Raw genomic sequence first — 11283 nt, forward strand, 5'->3', positions numbered from 1 at the left:
GGATTACCTAAAGATTAGCTTTGGTTGTATGTGATGCTACTCTTTAAGTGATCATTGGCAAAGCATTTTGTGCTAGAGATTGAAAAGGTGATTAATAGGACACGCATCTACAGGCCATGCATGCAATATCTGTGATGTTCATGAGTTGTCCACTATCAGCATGTTCTCTCAAGAGTTTTGGACTGCTCCACTCATAAATTGTGTTACATCAAATTTAGGTCACTCGTCGTGTTATCTTGTATCATTGAGCGACTGTTTCGAACAAGGAATAGATGCATTCGATTTGGGAGATTATCGTATTCGAACATAATCAAGAGTATATACCAAAATTGTCATTTAGGAACGGTTTAAAACCGTTCCTAAATGAGGCATTGCAAAAACAGGGAACTGTTCAGAACCGTTTTGGGTATCATAATTCAAGTTGTAGAAACGGAATTTTAGGAGCGGTTCCAAACCGTTCTGGTACCAATGGTCTAGGAACAAAATTTTAACAATGGTTTTAAACCGTTGTTTATGTTGCCAACGATCAGAATTTTGGACGGAATTTTAGGAACAATTTCGAACCTTGAAATTTAGAGAAAGGAAATAAAATAACGAAAGTTTATTGCATTCCATTAAAATAGAGATTAATCCAAAGAAAAACATAAGCAGAGGTATGCTCGTCTTGAGACTGCAACTAGGTTCATTTATCTAAAAATATCTGCAATGTTGAGTAACAAAGCGTCAATGTACACGGGCAGAACATGCGCACCTAGAACCATACGATTTTCATTCTCATCCAAAAAGCCCCAATGATTTTCAGATATTCAACAACATTTTGGACCTGCAAGATAAATGTCCTTCAGTAACTGTTACAACATGAGCCATGCAAACAGACATTGTGGAGCAAACAGAAGTGGAGGGAAAGTTAAGGAAATGCTACCAAATTCCTCCGAAAAATAAAATAAAAATGTTGAGGTTGCACCGTAGTTGCCATGCAGGTGACTCAATGAAAATATACAAGCAGAAAGAAAAGCAGATCACAATCTGCACATACCGACAGTAGTTCAAGCGAGATAAGAACTCTGAAATGCTTCCAAGCTACAGACTCTTAATTTGGAAGCAAAGAGATTGTAGAGGTGTCCTCAGAAGTTCCGGCAACTGGTAATCTACAAATGCATTATATACACATCTAGGATAGAGATGTATGCATTATCAATCAATAGAATTGATAGAAGAAAGATCAGATTGTAATATGTTCCTTCATTTGCTTACTATGCAGAAATGTCATTTTTGAATGCTATTGTAAGCTTCTAATCATGGCTGGTCAAATGAAAACAAAACAATTGTTCACTGACTAAAACCACAAGTTTAGAAGGAAAAGGGAAAAAAAAAGGGTCAAGGTATATACAGAGAATATAGAATCAGTACACACCATGAACCACACCAGCTCTTCCAAGTTTGCTCCTATCTTCTCCAAAACCAAGAGCTTTGAAGGCACAAACCTACAGTTACAACTAACTTGGTAATATAGAAAGAAGAAAAAATGCATCACGTGTGATCTAAATTCTATAGAGTATGCCAAGATACATAACATGGAACACCTCTACGTTCTGAAATTTTCACACCTTTGAATTCTATGGCCATAGACCATTGAACCAATTAATTATTTTCGACACTTCTAAAAAAACCTCATTGAAGTACTTTGCCCATGTCACATTTAACCAATTAATAATTTGAACCATGGCCATAGACCATTGCATGTCAAGTTCGTGAAATGTTGAGTATGACTAACATAAGGGTAAGATGGGAACCTGGAATCATGGGATTGAACAAGCAGTAAACAAAGCACAATGATAGAAAACCACATTGCCAATCTTGTACTCACTAACGGATTGAACAACTTTCCAATCATGAGATCCAAATTATACCCACTAAGAAAACATATCAAATGGATACAACAAATAAGCAAACACAACACAAACACAAACTAAAACCATGTATTTTTGCAAATATTATTTTTGTAATTTAGTTTGACAAACCCCATCAACAAGATTACTTTTCAACAACTGATTGTTGTAGTTCCTAGACTGGAGAGAATTGTACTCAAGGGGCCAATAAAGTAAAATTCAGCAGATGGAAAGTAATGCTTCATACACAAACTAGTAATGCTGTTGTGCTATCATGTACCAGTTTCCGAAGAAGTAAGAAACCATGTCTCGGAGTGATTTAACATCAACATTCTAGATAAGAGACACCATGATCAAATATAGTTTGTATACTAATGCAATCTGCAAAACAGTACAGTTAGTAAAAACGACGCTTTAGTGAGGAGCATTGCTGACAAAACTGTCAAAAGGGGGCTGGGAAATGTATTCCAAGGTGCAGGGAGCAGAGATTCTGCAAATCTTCCTATGTTTATTCAAAAAACATATTCAAATCTGGAGGGTAAATGGAAAAAGCAGTCTCTTGTTAGAATAATATTTTTTCTTTAAAAGGAAAAATATAGATTCTTCTAAAAACAGAGAAGACGGAGAGAAAGGAACGGCACTTTCCTTGCAAAAGAAGAAAAGATTTTAGTATATTATGTAGAAGGTGCACATTCCATTACATGTGGATGGACTCAGAAATGCAAGCATCATCAACTGGAAGGTCAAGAATCAAAAGACAATCTTTATATGATCTTCAGACATGAAATCTAGGATAGACCATCATACCTTTCAAGTCAGGCTTCCTTTCGACTTTTGTCTTGTTCAACCTATTCACTATTTCATTCAGGTGCTTCTCTACTCTCATGGTGCAGACCTATGCACAAGCATCACAACCATTTAGAATTAGAAGGCCCTATCTCTTCACACAATGAATTTTTGCTCAGTATGCAGAAAGAAGCAAGCTGCACAATGCAAAATCATTCATGCTAATGGAATCTTAAAGGACTGATACGATAAGTACTGATATGATCTAATTCATAAGTTTTTACAAAATAGCTTATGTCAGATTACAGGTAAACAACTTCTACATGAGTTTTTCAGGACTCAAAGCCAATTTTGCATTTTTCAGGACTTGGAGACTTCAGAATCAACTTGCTGGCAAGAGTTTCCAAACAAAATGCATACACATGTAATGGAATCTTAAAGGATTGATACGATAAGTACTGATATGATCTAATTCATAAGTTTTTACATAATAGCTTATGTCAGATTACAGGCAAACTTCTACATGAGTTTTTCAGGACTTATAAAGCCAATTTTGGATTTTTCAGGACTTCAAGACTTCCAGAATCAACTTGCTGGCAAGAGTTTCCAAACAAAATGCATACACATCTATTCAGCTGAAGTGCAAACAGAGTTCTAAGAAGAGAGTAGAAAATAGACCAAAATTATTCTAAGAATTGGACAAGGAAATTTTTGAATAATTTGGCTGTCCAGCAATCCAAATGGAATGCTAGCAATAAGCTATAAGCTAGAAGTCCTGTCAGTTGCCAGCTCGAACAAAAGATGCTACAGAGGCTGTTGAAAAGCATACAATGTCATTCAAATGGGCAACACATTAATCCACGTGGACCTGCCTTAAAATGTACCAATCTAAAATGGCTGCCTAAGTCAACAAATGGGAGCAATTCAAGATCAACCTATCATAAACTCTTGAAGCTACCAGCAGTACTATCAAAGAGAGCCAGAGTAATATGACACAAAGTCATATGAGTATATCAGCTGCACAAGAAACAACAATCTTGCCATGCACTATGTAAAAGCAGAAAACCTGTGAGCCAGCAAGAATCCTGCTACTTACTACTGCTGCAAAAAAACAGAGATGTGACAGAAGTGAGTGATAAACGATTCATCTAGCTTAGCAACCACCTGAATAGGATGAAAGTTAAGACTTCTTGAAAATCAAGGAACAAAATTCCATTGTGTGTCAAATAGACTTCATAATGCAGGATTTGCTGTAAATAAGGACAGTTTCAGATTTTGATGAACTACAAGCATGAGAAGTAAGCTTGTAACTGTAGCTGTAGCAAAAGCACCTAACCAAGAAAGCAGAGACTTTCTAGCAGCATAAGTAAGAACCAATCAATTTTAGTTCATTGAAGATTTCAGTGATCATTTTCAGCAAATAATCCAAACAAATATCATGCCACTTAAAATGCAACCATAGCCACCTTATCTACTTACTCCTAAATAAATACTACAAAATTTAGATCCTGCTGTAATGAATAAATGGCATGCCTTCCATCATCACGAATAAATCCTTGATGCCAAATTGGACTGACCTGGAACCCTTCTAACATGGCTATTGAATTCCTGTACAAAATAAATGAGAGTCAAGGTTTCTTGCAGGTATCATAACTTAGGATGGCAAAAAAAAAAAAAAAAGTCACTTCATTTCCATTGACAGATTTATTTCATATAATAAAAAAAATAAAAATTTAAAAAAATTTAAAAAAAAAGAAAAGAAAGAAACAACCAAGATAAGAGTAACCGTCTCCTCATGGAAACCAAAGACCCCTGATGATCCATGCAAAATTTAACAAGCTAATAAAAGCATCACATTTACCTATACACTCATAACTTTAGAAACATATTGTTTTATGATAAAATATCCTGACATCTCCCCAAAATGGGAACTTGTAGCTAGACAGTCTCATACCTGGCCTTGGGCTTCTATTCATCTGCTTGCAGAGATCCATATTCCCATTCCACAAATCCTGGTCTCCTTGTAGCTTCCTGCTTTTCTAACTGCCCAAACACAAAGGCCATGATCAATATCTTCAAGGAAGAAAGAAAAGACCAACAAAGTAATGTTCACAGTGGCGCGCCTACTTGATGGATGTGCCTCAACGAGGATTCTCAATCCTCTTTATACCAATATCTGCCCAGTACCACTTGAGCACACCCTTTATTGGCACAAGTTTCGGTGCATATATCTATGTTGTGGGTGGGTTAAACCTTCTTGGAAATGAAAAGGCAATGACAATGATGATAATTTAAAGATTGAAAATCCATTGGCCTTACACAAATGTGCAAGTCCTGAAACATAGCAAATACCTGATGAGTGGAAGAGAAGCATCCCAGGTCCAAGAGCAGGCCCCATGTGTCATCTGATTGGAGTGGCCCATGTTGAAATTGGACTTGTCTTGATGGCTGATATTGGTAAACAATTAGGCATGGGCCAATAAATCCAATTGGGTCATATTCCCAGCAAGATATCTTCAAGTGTATATAACCCATTCCCAGCAGGAAATTTTCCATTTTCAGCAGAATTCAACAGATGCTATTTTTAGTAGTGTATACAGTTGGTCACAGCTCTATACAATCAGCAGAAATAGATGGAAAATCTGGCCAAATCTGGCCAAATCTGAGGCTGTTCAAACATCATCAGGTCAGCCACACACGCACAGAGACTGCTTATTTAAATGTGCAAGTATTTACTAATTTACATACCTAGTAATCTGGCATGGTTTTTACTAATTTTTAAACCTCGACCTATGTTTGAAAACACTTCCAAACAACTCAACTTGGCTAAAATCTGCAAGCTTTAAACATCCCTCATTATTGATGAGAATGTTATGTGCCATACAAATACATGTAGAATAGATATAATTGAAGCTGCAAAAAAAAACTGTCCATAACGTGGGATATGACCGGACACCACTATGCATAAAATAGATTCTTCTTTGGTGATTTAGGGCCCGTTTGGATCCACTTCCTCATAGAGTGTGGGTTAAGAGTAGATTCACTAACCTCTGATTACAGGCAATTCACAATTGATGCCACTTTCCTGTGCCCCAGTATACAGCAGAAGCTCTATTCATCAAATTCACCAGATCACCTTAGGAGATGAGTCCAATTTAACATAAACAATATTCGCCGTTCTTTTTTAACCGACAGTCATGATGCTCATGAAGTGTCAACATGTAATTCATGAATTTGGTAATTTTAATACCACCTAATTCATGAAGTGTGTTGTTGAGACATTTGAGCAACAACCCTTTACCGAATTAACAAATTAGGCAATTAGATGGTCCGAAAGCATGAAGTGTCAAACAAGGAAAAATCAAGGATGGTAGAAATTGTAGCCAAGCCCTGCATTCATCAGATAGAATTTGTTCATCAGTCAGAATAATCAATTGCCCTTGATCCAAGAAGGCCTTTACATAAAATATATATTTAAGAACATACAAAAATAAAAACTACCTATCAAAAGAGAAGAACGAATACTCCTCTGATACTAATGCAGAATGAGAATCATGCTTCACTCTCAAAATCCTAATGATTTTGTTTAATCACAGGTAAGATACAATTCCATAGTAAGTTTTCCAGGCAATCAAGATACAGTTATTAAGAAAACTGACAAACCGTGCTTACTGATTATTTAGTTGGTGCAAGTAAACAGGAGTGTGGCACTCAAATTTTTAATTATATTGTCCAATAAATCTTTATTTGCATCCATGCGATTATCAGATTACAGCACTTGCAAGCTTTTATGCATGGCAGCACAAAAAAGTTTCTATAATGCATGTTTCTGGAAACAAGAAAGACTGGATAAGGCAACTTTGGCAGGAATTACAAATAAAACCAATTACCTGCCTTCCTCTGCCTTTCCCATCTTTTGCACCCACGATAATGCCCGGGAGATCCAACAACTGTCAGGAAAATAATATCAGTACTGCAAAGCCCATCTCTAGAAGTAAACCTTGCATATTTTATATTTGGAAATGGAAAGAATACAAAATCATTTATGAAATTTAAGTGGTTAGAAAGTGATCACAAAAGAAAGTAACCAAAATAAGGCAGAAAGAAATGAGAAACGTGAAGCCTTATATATAATAAAACAAACACCAAATTATTCAGAAATTAACGTTAAATCATTGGCTACATGAAGAACGTAGAAAAAAGTTAATGCTTAAGCATCAAGCATCCAAATATATGTGGCATTACTTGTAGAAAACCTAAGTTCCGATTACATGTTTCTCATCAGTTTATTAATAACTACAATTGTAGGATTACCACGTCCCATAGTATGTTCTGTCCAAACTGTAACTTATTTATTAATTTTTCTTTCCAAATGGTAACAATACATTGTTAAAACAGAACATACTCGGTGTTTAATAATCAAACAAAAATAACTAAAATAGTTTCAAATAGTTAAATATTTAAAATACTCGTAGTAAGCAGAAAGAAGCTATCGATGGCATGGTGGATATGATGTGTGCTTTCAAAGTCATAGGTTCATAACCCAGTACCCCACTTTTAACCAACAAAACAGTTTACACTAGACCAAGTGACTCCGTTCGGGTTTCCACGAGTTGATTCGGGTATAGTCAGTGATGAACCAACTCAATGAGTCTCATTGAGTCCCATCAAAGTCAGAGTTACAAGTAAGATCCCTGAGACTTGGCTCAAAATCTCACCAATTTAGCTCGACCAAGTTTCCAGCCAAGTCATCGACTTCTAGAACTATGATTCTAAGAGACTACTCACAAGGCCACAAGTGTAAAAACTACAACGGCTCTGCCTTGCCAAAACATGCTGCCTTCCTGGAATATGCTCCCCATGCTTCTTCCAAGTTTAAATATTCAAAAATAATAATAACAATAATAATAATAATAATAATAACAATAATAATAATAATAATAATAATAATAATAATAAATACATAAAAGAAAAAGAAAGCAAAAGGAAAGGAAAAAGAAAAGAAAAAAAACTTCTTCCAAGCTTTCATATGCATGGCAGTGGACAAGCAAATCCAAATCTGAGTGACAATCTTAAGTTATTCAGACTTGGTGGCAAAATAAGTGAGAAGATGCAAACAGAGTTTGAAATTGTTTTCAAGATGCTCAAAAGAAAGGGTTCCAGCTGCTGATAATAAAATCACAAATGTCACACCTGGTGATGAAGTTTTGCTCTCAATGTGTAGTATTAAAATTAGATCTAATGTCAACTAAGACTGACGAAAGACGGTTTATATGCTTAGATCACTTCTATAACAACCTATTATCAAATTGAAGTGGAAATAGATCATATGGTAGAAAAATTCAATTTGGAAGGGCAAATGTTGTGGACAACTCAAGATTTCTTGTGAACACCATAATTAAAGCTTGACAGCCTTTATAGCACTTGAGTTTCCTGTTTGATAGATTTAATAATTTCTTTCATACATCACCAAAAGCCCAAAAATGATAAAAATTACTGAAATCAGAACAAATAATAAGCAGAGATATTACAGTATAACAACCTTCAAGACATGTTTGGAGGCACCAGAGTATACCTGAATTTTAGCACCTCTGTACATGATCACAACTGGTATGCAAGTTAATGTGGTAAATTCATATGAAGCAACCTGTAAAAGAACGAGATATTAGAAGAGCTAATGGATAAAAGAGAGAAAGGGTTACTGTCAAATAACCACTTGATCTAAAAGCTTTTACCATGTTAAATCATCACTCAATCTAAAAACTCGAGCCGTTAGAGGATGGTGTATCAATGTATATCAAGGGACTTTAACAATCCCCCACATGTGAGGGGTGGAACTCCGGATGGGAACATATTAGGGAGGCATATTTGCTGCGCCCGGGATTCAAACACAAGACCCTCCGCTTTGATACCATGGCAAAGAACCACTTGATCTAAAAGTTCGAACCATGTTAAATCACCACTTGATCTAAAAACTCGAGCAGTTAGAGGATGGTGTATCAATGTATATCAAGGGACTTTAACAGTTACAAACGGGTTTCATATCGGAGGCATATTTGCTGCGCCCGGGATTCAAACACAAGACCCTCCGCTTTGATACCATGGCAAAGAACCACTTGATCTAAAAGCTCGAACCATGTTAAATCACCACTTGATCTAAAAACTCGAGCAGTTAGAGGATGGTGTATCAATGTATATCAAGGGACTTTAACAGTTACAAACAGGTTTCATATCGTAGATGTTAATAATAAAGGCACATCAAAAATATTTCAAGCTTGCAACCACCAAGCAAACAAATTTACTGAGAAAATGGCATGCATCAAATCCACAAGAAAAGAAACCAAAGAGATTGTTCAACTTTTCAGTTCATGAAAAACAAGTTTTTGCAGAATAAAATTGCTTTTTCATGGTGATCCTAAGAAATACTAGTATGAGCATCACCTGTTCTTTTCACATTCATATAATCACTTCTTTCCCTTTTGTGAAACAAATCTAGAACTTTATTAAAATGGAAAAGGAAGAAGGTGAGATTAGGTGTCCAGATTCCAGCATATAATGTCATGAACTTTGTTGAGACAACCTACACCTTAGCAACCCCTCAGCCACCGCTGTTAGTGCTATTCTTAACCATTCGATCAACCATATTTTCTGCAAGGGTTCTTATAGGTTCTGAAAACCTTAATGCTTCATAATTAGCCAAGCATCTCAAGCCCTGAATATATGAGGGAACCGCATGAGCCAATCTATTGGAGAAAGGTGCAATACGTACAGCCCTGCATTGTTGAATAGGAAAACCATATGGAAGTTATGGTAAAGCTTCAAGTCTGCAGCGGTCTGTGCCTCAACCATGAGGTTGCAAGTCCAACCCAGCTTATCAACCAACAACAACAACAACAACAACAACAACAACAAAAAGGAAGAAGAAGAAGAAGAAAGAAAGTAAAATGATATCTGAAGAAAAAATAATGCAAAACTGTAAGTAGTAGAACAAAGTCAAAAGACTGCTCTAAACATCTCAAATGGCAAAGGGACTGCATGGATGCACCCCAAATAAGGTCCGGTAATTCACAACCATTTGGGGTGGCACAAAGCCCAAGCTCATACAGAAAGGCATGGGTTTTGATCCTTTTCTGCCCCGAAACAATGGTTGATGCATTTGAAGTACTGACCATCCTTTTGGGCAGAAAGGCATCCTGTCACTCCCACTTCCTGAGGTATATCCACACATGCTCTGTAGAGGAAACAGAATCATCATTAGCCTAGTAGTAGTTGAATAAAACTAAAGAATATCTTGGAACTTCATGAGTTTCAAAACAACCTAATTTTCAGCCTGACCCTTCATCCAGGCTAGGTGAACTGTCTGGATGGCCTGGATTGCATATACACTCAGGTGGGCCCATAGTCAAATCGGCAGTAGTTATCCACTCTCGAATAAATACTTACAATAAGGTAAAATATATAAATTTACAATAAATATCCTCTCAGGAATTTCATCAAACACCCCACGTGCACATGCCATCTCTTTGTATTTCACATAGAAATTCAACAGCCTGGTCTGCACAAACGGGCTTAAGTCAAGCCCATGGAGATTTGAAAAGAACCTAAGCAAAAAATATAGACAGTAGCACATCCAAATCTACTGATTTGAAAAGAACCTCCAATAAAAACACTCAGAAATCCCAAGCAAGAAACCAAGTCATCAGAAAATAAACAAAATCCATGTTAGATTTCCCAAATTAGAACGAAATCCTCTCCTCAAATCATTGCAAACAGAGATCGAAGAAATTAGGGCAGGAAAAGATAGAATAATGAAAGAGAAAACAAAAATAACCTTTCTAGATCTACTACAGAGAGAGAGAGAGAGAGAGAGAGAGAGAGAGAGAGAGAGAGAGATGCTTCACTTCTCAGTGTCGACGCCATGCCATATCCAACATCCAATGCCGCGCGCAGGGTTTTTTGTTTTGAATTTATATGGATCTTTGTGTCAGCTATGCTACGTTGTCTTGTAGTGAGGGAGAAAGATCGAGAGGGAGGAAGATCTGGAGTGAGGGAGCGAGAGAGAGAGAGAGAGAGAGAGAGAGAGAGGGAAATCAGGCGTGAGGGAGCGGGAGAGAGATCGGGAGTGATGGAGAGAGAGAGAGAGAGAGAGAGAGAGAGAGATCCAGAGGGAGGGAGGAGTGAGGGAACGCGAGAGAGTATGGCTTGGTTAGGAATATTCTTTTATTCTTGTTTTTAATATTCTGGTACGGTTTGAAATCTGGAACGGCTTAACGTTCTGGAACGGCTTAAAACGTTAAGCCGTTTCAGAACCAAAATCATGTTCCGTTGCAGAGTTGATATTTTGGTGCAGTGATGCGAAGGACGATCGTTGTTTTATTCCTATTGAATTCTTTTATATCCTCTAATATCTCTTAATTCTAAGATAAATTATTTGAAATACATGAATTGATAAAGTTCAAATATCGAATATCAAATTCGACAGCATTTTGACTTTTGCTTCAATCTACTTAGGAGGAATGTTGTGCTGATTTGATCATTCAATTGCTTGTGCCTTACGCGGAAGGAGATCTTGGAGCAACGAAGATCGAATTAGACAATTTTGACAGCA

At 36.7% G+C, this 11283-nt stretch overlaps 1 long non-coding RNA gene across 1 annotated transcript; it reads right to left on the reverse strand.

Moving 5' to 3' along the window:
* Nucleotides 1-1658: 1658 nt before the first annotated feature.
* LOC131230984 (uncharacterized) lies at nucleotides 1659-4353 on the reverse strand. The gene is made up of 3 exons (XR_009164160.1): nucleotides 3215-4353; nucleotides 2697-3013; nucleotides 1659-2420 (listed from the first exon to the last, which is right to left on the reverse strand). It is a non-coding gene; the product is annotated as an uncharacterized LOC131230984 (long non-coding RNA).
* Nucleotides 4354-11283: the final 6930 nt, after the last annotated feature.

This window comes from Magnolia sinica, chromosome 17, assembly GCF_029962835.1.
Source record: "Magnolia sinica isolate HGM2019 chromosome 17, MsV1, whole genome shotgun sequence".
NCBI classification, from domain to species: domain Eukaryota; kingdom Viridiplantae; phylum Streptophyta; class Magnoliopsida; order Magnoliales; family Magnoliaceae; genus Magnolia; species Magnolia sinica.